We start from the raw sequence: 15,562 nt of genomic DNA, 5'->3' as shown, positions 1-15,562 counted from the left end.
TACATGGGCTAGTCATGGAAAGAATATAACACAACCCAACACATATTCAATTGTTTTCAAGCTAATAGCAATCTTTCATGCCTCCAATAGTCATTTTCTCAATGTTATAATTCTAGTTAGCTAATGTTAGATGTCAATACTTCAATATTTGTATGAAGAAACCTTCTTCAAATGATTTTTATCATAGATGAAATTATCATGGTTGATCTTCTTGGATTTAGTTATCATGACCTTAGCCTTGTCGGTATTAATAGTCATACCCATCTTGGAGCAGCAATCCTAGAGGATTTTAAGTTGCTTGTTAAGATCCTCATTGATTTTGGCTAGAATAATTATATCATCAACATAAAGGAGAAGACTAATGACCATACTAATGAGTTTGGGGACATTACATGCCACAACTTCCAAACACTCTTCTAGCTTATCAATGTAAATGCCAAAAATGGTAGGGGATAGGGGACACCCTTGCTTAATGTCAATAATGCATTTAATTTCTTTAGACCATCCCTCAGTGGTCTTAATATTAGAGATTTCATTTTCATATAGATTAATCACAACAACCCTCAACTCGAGAAGTACCATTATCTCTTCAAGTATTTGTCATAGCTTATCTCGAGGAACTATGTCAAAAAATTTTGTAAAGTAAAAAAACAATAAAAGATATCAGTTTTACTATTGTGACATTCTTCAACAATGATACTAATAGTGACAAGATGGTAAATAGTTAATTATTGTCTCCTAAAACTTTCTTTCTCTTTAGCTCTTTTACCATGGATTTCAAGTCAGAGGCTAATCTGCTTCCCCAAAATGAGCCCATATAGTTTGGCTAAAATGTGGCTAATCATAATAGTCCTATAGTTAGAGGGAACATTTTTATCCCCACTTTTAAACATAGGCACGATAAGGCTTTGTGTCCAATTCAACACCCTCCTCCCACATCTACCCAAGCAACTGGCTAGCTAGGGTAGCACATGTGATGAGAGGCCACCATGATATGATTCGACCTTGTAAGTCACGTTAAGGAAGTGTAACCAACGGAAACACACCATACAGACATTCAACATCATCTTTAGGACCCTTGGGAACCATTCCAACACTTCAAGCAGCTTGCCCCGAAGTCCCATTGGGATTTTGGACAACTTAACCCCAGTTTCTCTCATGCTATAGGCATGAAAGTGTTTAGAAACCTCTAGTTTCTCTCATATGCTTTCTTGCCAGTGTCTAAAGACTCCTTTTGTCAGTGTTGTTCCAATGTCCCTTGGATTTGAGCCATTTTTTCAGGCCCAAAGCCCAGGCCATTGACCAGAAACAACCATCTCTTCAAAATAGTAAAATAACATGGAAATGCCAGTACTAAAGCAAATAATTGTTTAATACCTTGACTAGACTCCTACTAGCCATGACAGGAATTTCATTAAACATATCACGAATATGAAATCTACAAGTGTAAATACCAAATCTGAGCATAGGGGGCTCATACTTAGCTGAGAATCACTAAGGACCATTTATGCCTCAACACATCAACTGTGATTCCATTCATTAGGTCACAGATACATTGACCATTCAATTACAAGTAAAAAATGGTGAAATCCATACATGGATACTATCATAAAACACAGACTTAACCAACATAATAGCAACAAAAATACTCATGAAAGCAAGACATTATAGACCACATATAATCCACCAAAATTCTCATAGAAATACAAGGATAAATAACCTTTCATTAATGAGGCAAAATCCAAACCCAGGATGGGACTTCCACATTCCACATGATGGTAGAATGGCTGAGCCAAATCTCTCTTCAGTCATTCACCCCTGTGCCATATTCCAAGCATGAATGTGGGATCTCATAAAACACATCAATCAAAACTCATCCAGGGCTTCTAGAGGACCATCCACCTCAAACCATCAAACAATGATTCCACCTCATGGTCGGACATCACAAAACCATCATTAGATCAGTATCTATCCCAACCATATAGGGCTCTAGAACATTTGTTCCAACCAAGGCTCTAGGACTAGTAACTCAACCCACAATTGTCATTGAACTCCATAGCATTTGTCCAACCAAGGCTCGAGGACTAGTAACTCAACCCACCAAGGGCTCCAGAGCATTTGTCCAACCAAGACTACGAGATTAGTAACTCAACCCAAGATGTTATAGGGCTCCAAAGATTTTTTCAACCCCGAGCTCTAGGATCTAGTAATTCAACCCAAGCTAAGGAAACATGAGAACCAACTAAACAAAACAATTAAATGAACCCACAAATTGCATGGCTATATAGGAAATGGAAAGGCTAGGAAATCCACTGTCAATCAAGGAAATCCTCCATTCCAATGACAAATCATGACCAAGAATCCATATGCATATTCCATGCATGCCAAAACTAGTGAAGAAGTCATACATACAACTTTGTAGCTGCAATAAAATCTGATGTAGCAGCTAATCACGATGCCCTATTGCACTTTCCTACTCTTCCTTTTCCTTCTTTCTCCAAGAATCCAAGTATGCCACACCCACGAAGAGTGCTCCAAGATAACTCTAAGTCTCCAAGAGTATGAGAGAGCCCCAAAACTGAACTGAAAAAAGGTTACCACTGATCCTCAAAAGCCTTTTTATGAATGAGGCCTCTATTTTCTTCATTTTCCATTATGTTCCTTCATTTTCCTCCTAAAATGCACCCTGTGACCTTTCACATCCTTTTTCTCCTAATTTCCATTATTTTCATAAATAAATGTGCCAAAAATGTCATTTTGGCTTCCCAAAACCTTAGCCATTGCCTTTGCCAATTTCCTTATCCGTAACCAATCACAAGTGATCCCCATCACTAGGAATTTTCCCAACATTCAGCTTGGAATAAGTGTCCCGTCATCCGTGGTTATTATTTTTCATTTATTAACTTTTATTACATGGAATTTTCACTAGGGCTATTACAGAACCCTCTCCCTTGGGGGAACACTGTCCTTAGTGGTCAACAACACCTATAACCACAAAAATTCTGTAAGCAAATTATATTGTCGATGGATCTTTATAACTTAGCTCGTTGCAGTATTTATAATGATCAACATGTTGAAAAGAAAACCAACGTGAAAACATAACAACATAACATCATAATTACATTACACCCATACCTCTTATTGGAGCTTGATAACATAGCTCATTGCAGTATTTACATCCATATACATATGTACATATGTAAAATCACCAAAACATATACCGAAGTACATACCAAAATCACACCAAAACACCAAGCCAAAACTGCTTTGTCTCAACTAGAAATAAGGAAGGATACATAGCCCATATCTGATCCGCCATCTCCCATGTAGCTTCATCGAGCCCAAAGTGATTCTACTGCCCCTTAACTTGCTTGATTGCTCAGTTCTAGAGCATGAGCACCTTTTTCTGCAATATACACTGAGGCTTCAGTTGGAATTCTCCATCTGGTTCCACCTGCAATACAGACCAATAAATCACATTATCAACATCATTAACATATTTCTTAAGCAATGACACATGGAAAACATCATGGACTTCCACTGTCGGAGGAAATGCAAGTCGATAGGCTATTAGCCCAATCCTCTCAATGATAGTGAAGGGTCCACAAAACCATGGTGCCATCTTGGCACATGATCCAATATGTAAGGAGGTCTTCTTTGGTTTGATGTGCAAGTACACCTGTTCCCCAACCTGGAACTCCTTGAATAAATAGTTTTGACCTGCATATCTCTTCTGCCTATCATGTACTTCCTTTAGATTCCTATTTATAATCTGCATTTCTTGTTCTGTGTCATCTAACATATCTGGTCCAATCAACACCTTGTTAACCGAATCACTCCAACTGATAGGAGTATTGAAACTCCACCCATGCAATGCCTCAAAAGGACTCATCCTCCATGATTCCTGATGCCCATTGTTGTATGCGAACTCTGCCAAGGGAAGGTACTATTCCCACTGCTGTTGGTGATGCATCACATACATCATGAAAATGTCTTCCAATATCCTGTTGACCCTCTTTGTCTGTCCATTTGTTTGTGGATAATAAGTCATACTGAAGGTCAATTTTGTAGCCAAACCTGCAAATAAATCCTTCCAAAACTTGGAAGTGAACTTCTCATCCTTTTCTGACACAATATTATTCGAAACACGTGAAATATAACCACATCTCTGAAGAATACATGTGCTACATCACTAGCTGAGAATGTAGGCTTTACCAGAATGAAGTAGGCAACCTTTGTCAACCTTTCCATAATAACCATGATGGAATCATGTTGTCTCACTATCCTCAACAACCCTATGATGAAGTCCATGGAAATGACTTCCCACTTCCACTCTGGAATTGTGATCAGTTGTAGCAATCCACCTGGATGTTTACACCCGCCTTCACTCACTGACAAACAAAACATCTAGTCACAAGCTTTGCTACATCCAACTTTAGGTTGAGCCAATAAAACATTCTCTTCACTGCCCTCAATGTCTTCTGATAAGCTGGGTGACTTGAATATGGTTTTGCATGAAACTCCATCGATATCACCTTCTTGAGCTCACTACTATCTGGCACATATACTCTCTCTCTGAACCTAACCAATGCATCTACTCTAAGGCAATAGTCCACTACTTGTGCACCTAAACTTGTATCTGTACCTGTACCTATACCACTACTTTTACCTATACCATGACCTCTACATATACCTTTACTATCACCTCTACCTGTACCAGTACCATCACATGTACCTATACCTATACTATCACCTGTACATATACCAGTACTCTACCGCAACCTGTTCATAATCTTCATATATTTGACATCCTGCTGACTTTCCTGCAAGATCCTATCCTATAAGTCTATCCCATAGGAGCTCATAGATACTAAGTGATTTACCTATATCTACCTGCTAAGATAATATGGCACGCTATTCTCTTTAGCTTTGATATATCTGATCTCGAAATCAAACTCACTGATCATAGCCAACCATCGAGCCTTCTTACCATTCAAATTATATTGGTCAAATAGATACTACAAACCACTGCAATCACTCATCAATGTAAACCTCCTACCCAAAAGATAATGTCTCCACATATTCAACGCATGTATAATTGTTTCCAACTCAAGATCATGTGTTGGGTAGTTTTGCTCATGCTCATTCAATTTGCATGACTCATAACATACCTCCTGTCCATCCTGCACAAGGACTCCACCAATTCCTCTCTTGCAATAATCTTTTCATATTACAAACTCTTTGTCTGAACCTATAATCTTTAACACTGGTGCATGTGTCAACAACTACTTAAGTTTCTCAAAACTAGCCTCACACTCCTCTTTCCATTCGAAATTCTTAAATTTCCTCTGCAATTATTTAATAGGATAAGAAATTTGTGAGTTCCTGATGAACCTCCTGTAATAGCCTGCCAACCCCATGAAGGATCGTACCTCATCCACATTCTTAGGAGCTACCCACTTCGTGATGGCTCTTATCTTTTCTGGGTCTACTACAATGCCTTCCTTGGAGACAACATGCCCCAAGTACTGTACCTCAGTCTGAAAGAAACTGCACTTGCTAAGCTTAGCATACAACTAATGCTCTATCAACAACCTCAATGCTGCTGCTAAATTTCAACATGCTCTTCCTAATTTTTAGAATATACCAATATGTCATCAATGAACACAATAACAAACTTTTCCAAATACAGACGCAACACACAATTCATCGAGCACATAAATGTAGCTGGAGCATTAGTTAAACCAAATGGAACTATAACAAATTCATAACGCCCATACCTGGTTTGGAAAGCGGTCTTGTAAATTTTTTCCTCTTTGATGCATACCTGATGGTATCTGGATCTCAAGTCAATATTCAAGAACATTGTTGCTCCCTTCAACTGATCAAACAAGTCATCAATCTTCGACAACAAATACCTATTCTTGATAGTCACTTTTCAACTACCTGTAGTCAATGCAAAATCTAAGAGTACCATCCTTCTTCTTCAAAAACAGTATTGGTGCGCCCCATGGTGATACACTTGGCCTTATGTACCCCTTGTCCAACATTTCCTTCAGCTACAACTTTAACTCAACCAACTTAGGTGTGCTCATCTTGTAAGGTTCTTTTGATGTTGGAGTTTCCCTTGGCACTAACTCAATAGAAAAGTCTACCTCCCTATGAGGTGGAAACTTGTAATGTCATCAGGAAATACATCCTTGAACTATTATAGAATTAGGTACCTTCTCAACACATCTCCATCCTTAACTTCCCTACCTTTATCACTAGAAATGTGCATTGCAAATAATTTACACCGTTTTCTGCGGATACGCTTTGTTTGCATAGTTGTTACCACCCTAACTGATGTGGATTTCTTATTTCCCTGTAATATTCTTGGTTCTCCACACACTCAATGGATTTGTCATAAAAATATACCTTGTTTCTATGAATATACAACTAATCCATGCCCAACAAGATGTTATATGAAACCAACGGTAATACATTCAAATGTGTTATGGTAGGAATATCATTCAAATCAAATGCACAAGCTCTTACCCAACGATAAACTCGTTTTTTTGTACCTGTATCCTACTGCATTAACCAAGACTTTGCATGCAATTCCTTACTCAAACCATACTTATCAGTAAGTTAGGACTAACTAACTATAATTAGATCCAGGTTCAATAAAAATAAAAATAACTTGATCACAAAGAGTATTTTCCATCTAAATGATAGATGCCTGATGATCTACTTATTTTGTATCCAATGTTGCATAGATACATGGAATACTCTGACCAACATCTCCGATAGTTTGTGCCTCTTGTGCACTATATATATGAGGTCTACCATTCTGATACCATGGACAATCCCTCCTGCGATGATCTCCTCCAAAAGTCCAACACCACATGTGTTCCTTATTCTGCTCCTTAGATCGATGTCCTTGTCCCCTATTTGATGCATTGAACCTATTAGATGGTGCAACATTCTACTTATTACTTGAATCTTGAGGCCTTGCTTGCTTCTTGTCCCATTTTCCTTGGTTATTTTCATTACCTCTTTAGTTTGGCTTAGTCTCAAACATGTGCTTTGATTGTTCATAGCAATGCCTTAACTTTTAGATGGCCTCCTCCAATGATCTAGGCTTGTCAAGCTCAATTCTATCTTTGAATGTAAACGGTAATCCACTAATGAGCCTATGAATCTTCGCCTTCTCCTCCATGAGATAAGGCACATACCTCAGTAACTCCAAGAACCTACTAGTGTATTCATCATCTGTCATGGATCCATCTTTAGCTCATAAAATTCTTTTTCCTTGTCATCAAAGTATATTTATGACAAATAATTCTTCTTGAATATCTGCTCAATATCATTCCAAGTCAAATCCTCATCATTAATGCATTTGACATTCTTCACATCTTCCCACCAAATGGTTGCTTTATCTTTGAGACTGAATGTAGCCACTCTAGCTTTCATGTTATCTGAATAGTCATGCAACCTAAAGAACTTCCTCATGCCAAACAACCATGCCTCTACATCCCACAATATCTTCTTCTCTGCATCGAATGTATGTGTATTTTCTTTCTAGAAATTATCTACTATCACTCCTCTTGTAAGGATGATAACGATGATGATCACGATGCCTATCTAAATCATAACTATAATAATACCCGTGTCTATCTCCTCTCCTATCCAGAGTGTCCAAAAATCTACCATCTGTGACTGTGTCATCTCTGTTTTACTTGTGACCACCATGCGACCCACTGCTATATGCCCCATTAGTTCTATCCTCTATCTCATAGTTGATCTGATGTGGTCCCTATCACTGCAACACTAAAAATATCTGAAGTATTACTTCATTTACCTCTGCTTGTTTCTGGTGTGCCTACATGATTCTGTCATTATCTACCTTACAACTCCTTATTTCTTCCTTAATCTTCTCATCTAGCTGCCAAATCAAAAGAGTTCCCAACACCATACTGCTCTTCAGATTCATAGGGAGAATCTTTGTATTCAACCAACTTGCTAGCCATTTGATATTTCTTCCTACAAAGTGTATCATGTCAGCTAAACCAAATCACAATAAACCAACATACCTTGGTATATCTCGGGGAGGATACCTTGTCTGCAAGATCAAAAAATAAACGTGACACATGTATAACATAATCATGAAACATATAGAAACTTAATGCATAAGCATATGACCATGAAACCATCATTCTAGCGAGGGTCTAGTCATCAATACATGACCTTAACAACAACACACACCACAACCTCATGCATGACAACAACCACTACATCACTGTACATTTGACCACATGCAACCATGAGTATGCATAAGCAATACATAACCACACATACCATGACCTTATGCATGACGACATAAACCGTACCAATGTATGTAGACAATGCACAACCATAATGTAGACAATACACTAGCCTGCATGCAGATAACACTCAAGTACAAATATGGACCATACACACTTAAACACATATAATCAAGCATAAATGAAAAACACTTGTAACAACATGTAACCATGCATGCAAGAAGATAACCAAGCATACAAGAATGATACATGTGACCGAACATACAAGAATGTAACAAAGTGTACCAAATGATACATGTAAGCGAGATATAATGACATATAACTAGTCATACACTCACAATGACGCATCCCACAGTAAAACACATCAAATATACATGACGACATCACTACAAAAATGATCAACATCATGCAAATGCAACAAACACATGGAATGCAAGTGTGAGAGACACACATGAAACTAACATGAATGCATGACCGACACATAGCCCATCCAGTTCAAGGGGTGAACCATGCTCTGATACCACTCTGTAACACCCTCCCCCCACATCTACCCAAGTAACTGGCCAGTCGAGGTAAACATGCAACGAGAAGCCACTATGATATGATTCAACCTCCTAAGTCAGGTTAAGGAAGTGGAACCGATGGAAACACACCATACAAACATTCAACATCAGCTTCAGGACCCTGCGAACCATGCCAATACTTCAGGAAGATTGCCTGTGAGTCCCACTGAGATTTTGGACCACTTAACCCCCAGTCGCTCTCATGTTATAAGAATGAAAGCATCCAAAAACCTCCAGTCTCTCTCAAAAGCTTTCATGCCAATGCCTAGAGACTCTTTTTGTCAGTGTTGTGCCAGCGTCCCCGGGATTTGAGCCACCTTTTCAGGTCCAGAGCCTAGGCTACTGCCCAGAATTGAACCATCTCTTCAGAATAGTAAAACAACATGGAAATGATAGTACTAAAGAAAATACTTGTTTAAGACCTTGACTAAACCCCTACTAGCCTTCATAGGAATTTCGTCAAGGTGTACTTGTGTGTGCAAGTGTATTAATTGATTAAGCCCAGATTGTGTGTGTAAAAAAAAAAAAAAAGCTTGATGCAAATAAATTGAAATAAATAACAGAAAATAAACAACAAAACAATTAACTAAACCCCACCCAAACTATGATTGCAAACACTGTACTGCTTGGTGGCTAAACCTACAGAAAATACACTTAAACGGTCAAGAGATCTGAATGTCGGTGTGACTAGGATCAAGTGACTCTAAGTTGCTGGAAAGTGGTGTAGAAACAACAAAAAACCAGAGGGGAAGATTGCTACAAAAAGATAGGGAGATGGGTGGAACACCTAGGGCAACCGATGGGACCCTAAGGGAATGACCAAACAAGTTTAAATGTGAAACTATGGATGGTAGCAACCAATATTATCAGATCTGAAACAAAAGGTTACAGATCTGGAAAATGTGGTTGAAAGTGTTGTAGAAACTCAGATTTCTCACTCAACTAAACTCCTCCTAGAAAGGTGGAAATGTACTAGAAGCCCTGGGGAGGTTAAATTCAACTTTGACGAGTAAAACATAATGGATCAAGGCTTAAGCAGGATGAGATAGAGGTCAGACACCCAACAGACAACTCTCAACAAAACTCAGAAACAGATCTGAGAAAACCCCTAAAACCAGAAATCGCAGGTTCTGACCAATTTTTTGATGAAATCACACTTTTTGGGCTGAAAGCTGTGTTCTGGAGCCCATATTGCACCTTTTGGGCTGAAAACTGTGATTTATGTTCCGAGACTCCCTGTCTGCAAATTTCGGAAGAAAGTACTGCCTTTGCCGCAGCTGGTTCTTGTCACCTATGAAAACAACCAGAAAGCTTACGTAAGTCAGAAATTTATTAGATCTAGGGTTAAAACACTAGGAAACATTAATAGAATTGAAAAAAAAAAGAAACCCTAAGCTGAAAACCAATGGCCACCCAGGTTTCTGGATCTGAAGTATAAAACCCAACGGAGTTGCCAATTTGTTGTAGTGTTTTCTTCTCAATGATGTACGAAAAGAACCCACTTAAGGTTGTGGATGCCAAACAATATCAACAATAGAAATAACTGCTAAACATTGTGGAGCTACAGCTATTGATAGAAACAAAACCTGCCAAAATTCTGATCTATGCTACGATCATGGTTAAACAATAAAAGAAAGAGTAATAAGCCCAAACATCCAATGGAAACTAGATATGTAAAGAATAATTTAACAATAACACCTATGAAGAGAACAGATAAATGTTGCCATTCCCCCTCTCTGGGATGGGTTCTTGCCTATCCTCAAATGTCTTCAGCTTCTATAGAGTCTCTCTCCTCTATAATGCATAAACCTAGCAAAAATATGGTGTGGAACAATGAAAATAATCAGAGTTACAACAGCGAGTGCAACAATGAAAATAATCAAAAGTGAATAATGAATTGAAAACCCTCCTATTTATAACAAAATATTGAGTTATCCTTGAATAATGAGCAATAATAAAATATTATTGATCCCATTCTTGGAATAACCACTTGGAATATTTTATTATATTTGTTTAGGAGGGCAAAAGTATTTAAACTTTTATTTAGAAATTATAAATAACAAAATGATTTATTTATTATCTCAATGAATTATTAAGGAATAATAAACAAATAATGGTTTATTTAATTATTCCTAAGGGATTTAGTCAATTTGAACAAAGAATAGTAATTAATTAACGATTAATTAGTTATTCTTAGAGAAAAATAAGATAAATAATGATTTATTTGTTTATTTTTCATGATTGGGTCAAATTTAACAAGGAATAATAATAAAACAATGGTTTAATTAATTATTCCTAGAAGAAAACCAAATAAATAGTGATTTGTTTAATTATTCTTCATGGGTTTAACTATAAATTACTTAATAAAGATGGTTTATTAGGTAATTTCTCACAGTGAAAGCAATTCTACTAGGGTAAATTTGGCTTTACATGGTATACTTCGATTTGGTGATAACAACGAATATGAAATATACGAGTGTAAATAATAGATCTGAGCATAGGGGTCTCATACTTAGCTAAGAATCACTAAGGACTATTCATGCCTCAACACATCAACTGGCATTCCATCCATTAGGTCATAGATACATTGATCATTCAATTACAAGTAAAAACATGGTGAAATCCATACATGGCTCTTATCATAAAACATAGACTTAACCAACATAATAGCAACAAAAATACTCATGAAAGTACATCCATAATGGTCACATATGATCCATCAAAATGCTCATAGGAATACAAAGAGAAATAACTTTTCATTAATGATGCAAAATCCAAACCCAGGATGGGACTTCCATGTTCCACCCGACCATAGAATGATTGAGCCAAATCTCTCTTCAGCCGTTCACCCCTGTGCCATGTTCCAAGCATGAATGTGGGATCTCATAGAACACATCAATCAAAACTCATCCAGGGCTTCCAGAGGCCATCCACCTCACAATTAGACATCACAAAACCATCATCAAATCGGTCTCTATCCCAACCATCCAGGGCTCTAGGGTGTTTGTTCCAACCAAGGCTCCAGGACTAGTTACTCAACCCACTAAGGGCTCTAGAGCATTTGTCCAACCAAGGCTACGGGACTAGTAACTCAACCCAAGTTGTTACAGGGCTCCAGAGCATTTGTCCAACTAATGCTCCAAGAATTAGTAACTCAACCCAATCTAAGGAAACATGACAACTAACCAAACAAAATAATGAAATGAACTGACAAACTCCATGGTTATCCAGGAAATGGGAAGGCTGGGCAATCCACTGTCAATCCAGACAATACTCCATGTCAATGACAGATCATGACCAAGAATCCACATGCATATTCCATGCATGCCAAAACTAGTGAATAAATCATATATTCAACTTAGTACTTGCAAGAAAATATGATGTAGTTGCTGATCTCGATGCTCTCTTGCGCTTTCCTACTCTTCCTTTGCCTTCTTGCTCCAAAAATCCAAGTATGCCACACCCACTAAGAGTGCTCCAAGAAAACTATAAGTCTCCAAGAGTATGAGAGAGAGAGAGAGAATAATGAGAGAGCTCCCAAAATAAACTGAGAAAAGGTTACTAACTGATCCTCAGAAGCCTTTTAATGAACGAGGTCTCTATTTTCTTCATTTTCCATTATTTTCCTTCATTTTCCTCCTCACATGCAACCTGTGACCTTTCACGTCCTTTTTCTCATAATTTCCATTATTTTCATAAATAAATGTGCCAAAATGCCATTTTTCCTTCCCAAAGCCGTAGCCATTTCCTTCTCCAATTTCTTCACCATAACCAATCACAAGAGATTCCCATCACTAGGATTTTCCCAACATTCAACTTGGAATAAGTGTCCCATCATCCATGGTTATTATTTTGCCTTTATTAACTTTTATTACATGGAATTTTCACCAGGGCTATTACGTCCAAGTCTTAGGGAGGTCGTGTTTTATCACCAAATTGAGAAGTTTGTGAATATGAGGGATGATGATATACCTTCCCATTTTGAAAATTTCAACTTGTTATCTGTTATGTGGAATTCTCACAATTGTGGACAAAGATGAATTCCCTAGATTTAGCGGTCTGATCTAGAAATTGAAAAGGCAAAAAGCCTGAATTTTTCATTAGAGAAATTATAGTATGGGAAAGAAGCCTACCTAGAATCTGTAGCAAGATTTCCTTTCCTCCTCACTTGTAAGTTCCAATTCTAGCTCCAAGTGCTATAATTAGAACCCACACACACGACTAAAACCAACAAAGGATCCACACCATCCATGTAGCATAATCTAATATCTCTACTCAATGAATCAACATGGCATTGAAATACATGAGCGCAAACATAACACAACAAATATAGGAAAATAAGATACTCTTTGTATTAACAAATATAGGAGAGAGTTTAAAACCATAAATAGTAGTTGACTTTGTAGATGTCTCCCAAGTTGCCTTGTCCTTCCTTGTCACAAAGCACACCTCAACATCAACCCTAATGAATGAATATGGTGACTCCCTTAGGCTAAAAGTAGCAACATGAGGGCATAATCAATGTCCAAAAGCTAACCCAGACCTTATGGGAGGCACTAAATTTATAGGAGGAGTATGGTAGTTTGAGAATTCTTATCCAATTACTAATCTAGGCTTGAGATCCACCTTAGAGGGGAAGATGAGATCAAGGGATAAGGGATACGGTCTCCAAGATAAGATAATATGGGATTAGAGCTCTTATCTATGGTAAATAGTTAAAACTACCTTGGGAGCTTCTGGAAGAGGAAGATTCAAAAATAGTTTTTATTTTTACCTAATTTCTAGAATCAACACACCTACAAAAGGGAGAAACAAATGATGACCAACACTAGTGCCCATATATGCAACAAGCGTTGAACACATGTGGCTAAAGAGGCAAGGTGCGTTGGGGCTACAAACAATGTTTTTGAGCTAATAATGCTAGAAATTTAGAATTTTTGGAGAAGTGATGCTTAGGGCTTTGTGAAAGGGTTATGAAAAAGTGTTTCAGGATGTTTATTGATCTGGTTTGCAGGCCTATTGAACAGATGTGACAAAATGGCCTGTAACAATAGCCATCAATATCCTTAATTTTCCCATTTACAAGTTTCTTAATGCCAAACTCCACATCTTTAAAAATATATATATCCTCCTATATAGGAGTTTTTAATGTGTTTCCCATGGTGTTAAGGGAGTCATAAAGATTCTTGAGATAAATATCCTAGTTCTTTAAGGGATAAAATTATTTTCTTTGTTTTATGGACAAGTATATTCCTACAAAAATTTATAGGCTCGACTTTATAAAGGCGAAGAAGACGCTCTTGTCTCTTGTTAATATAAATACCTTTTCTTCCTTTTGATAAGATCTTTGTACACACATATTTTTTCAATATTAACTGTTTCGTTAGGGGAATCTCTAATCACTTTCTTGGTATTTTTAAAATCATTATCACACCAAGGGTTGGATATTCTATTATTTTTTTTATACAACACCGCGATACAAAATTTTTTTAATGGTAATTTGCACTTTTGAATGCATTAATCAATTCAACACCCTAAAAAACCGTTGAGACACTCCATATTATATATTAAACAACTTAAAATTATGATTTTTAAAAATCTCTACTGGATTTTGGACAAATTTTCTGAGAAAACATGTTCGGAAAAGGGCTAGTGCGCATTTACAGTTTTACTCCTACATGAACATAGATAATGGTGGGAAATAACTCCAAGTAGGCATAATTATTTACATCTTGCCCTATCCATTTTTTATGCAAAGACTTGTTAAAATTATAGTGGGAAGTAACTGATGATAAATATGTTATTTACCATAGTATGAGTTATTTTCAAGGATTTTTATTTTTGAATGGTTTAACTATAAATCTTAAGAATAAAAAATCACTACAAAAATATCTAAAAATCTTGTATGAATATTACAATCATATCTATAAATTATGGAATAACATAAGTGAGACAATTATCCACATAGTATTATATTGTGAAAATATCATAATAAGACCTTCAATTTATGGTCCAATCAAATATTTGAATTTTTTTTTTTAATATTGAAAATTAAATATTTATTTTTCGTTAAACAATGGTCAATACTAAACTAATAGTAGTTAGTAAGCAAATTGATTGTTAGAGTGATGATTTGATAGGTACTAAAAACTAGAATACATAATATTGAAGCTATCCATGAAAAAATATATTATATTTCTCTATACCAATGGGATATCATCATTTAAATGTAAGATTCTATATTTAAAAATGAAGTTGCCAACATTAATATTAATATTATATATTTAAAATAAATAAATATAGCCTTTATTTATTTATTTTTAAAAATAATATAAAATTTATGTTAATGTGTTAAGGGAGAGAAGTGATGAGTGATAGGTGACCTTTTCCAATAAGTTTAGACAACTTTTGTCAATTGTGGTGAAGAAAAAGTCTTACTACTTAAAAAATACAACTAGCCAATTTGATATTTGAAGTTAATTTACACATTCATTCACCAAAATAAATTATTGGTAAAAGCATGTTTATAGCAAAATGTTTTCATCTTAATTATGTTAATAAACATGTTTATTTTGAGATATAACTTCCAAAATTTTAATTTAATTATCAATAATTATTAAATGGATGGTAAGGATTTAATCTCCATAGAATATTCTAGAAATGTCAATAGGCATGTCTATTTTGGAATATGGA

Source organism: Pinus tabuliformis, chromosome 2_2 (genome assembly GCF_031772625.1).
Source record: "Pinus tabuliformis cultivar Carrire ecotype Pingquan chromosome 2_2, CPIR1, whole genome shotgun sequence".
Classification (NCBI taxonomy): Eukaryota; Viridiplantae; Streptophyta; class Pinopsida; order Pinales; family Pinaceae; genus Pinus; species Pinus tabuliformis.
Note: the sequence above shows the minus strand (reverse complement) of the source record.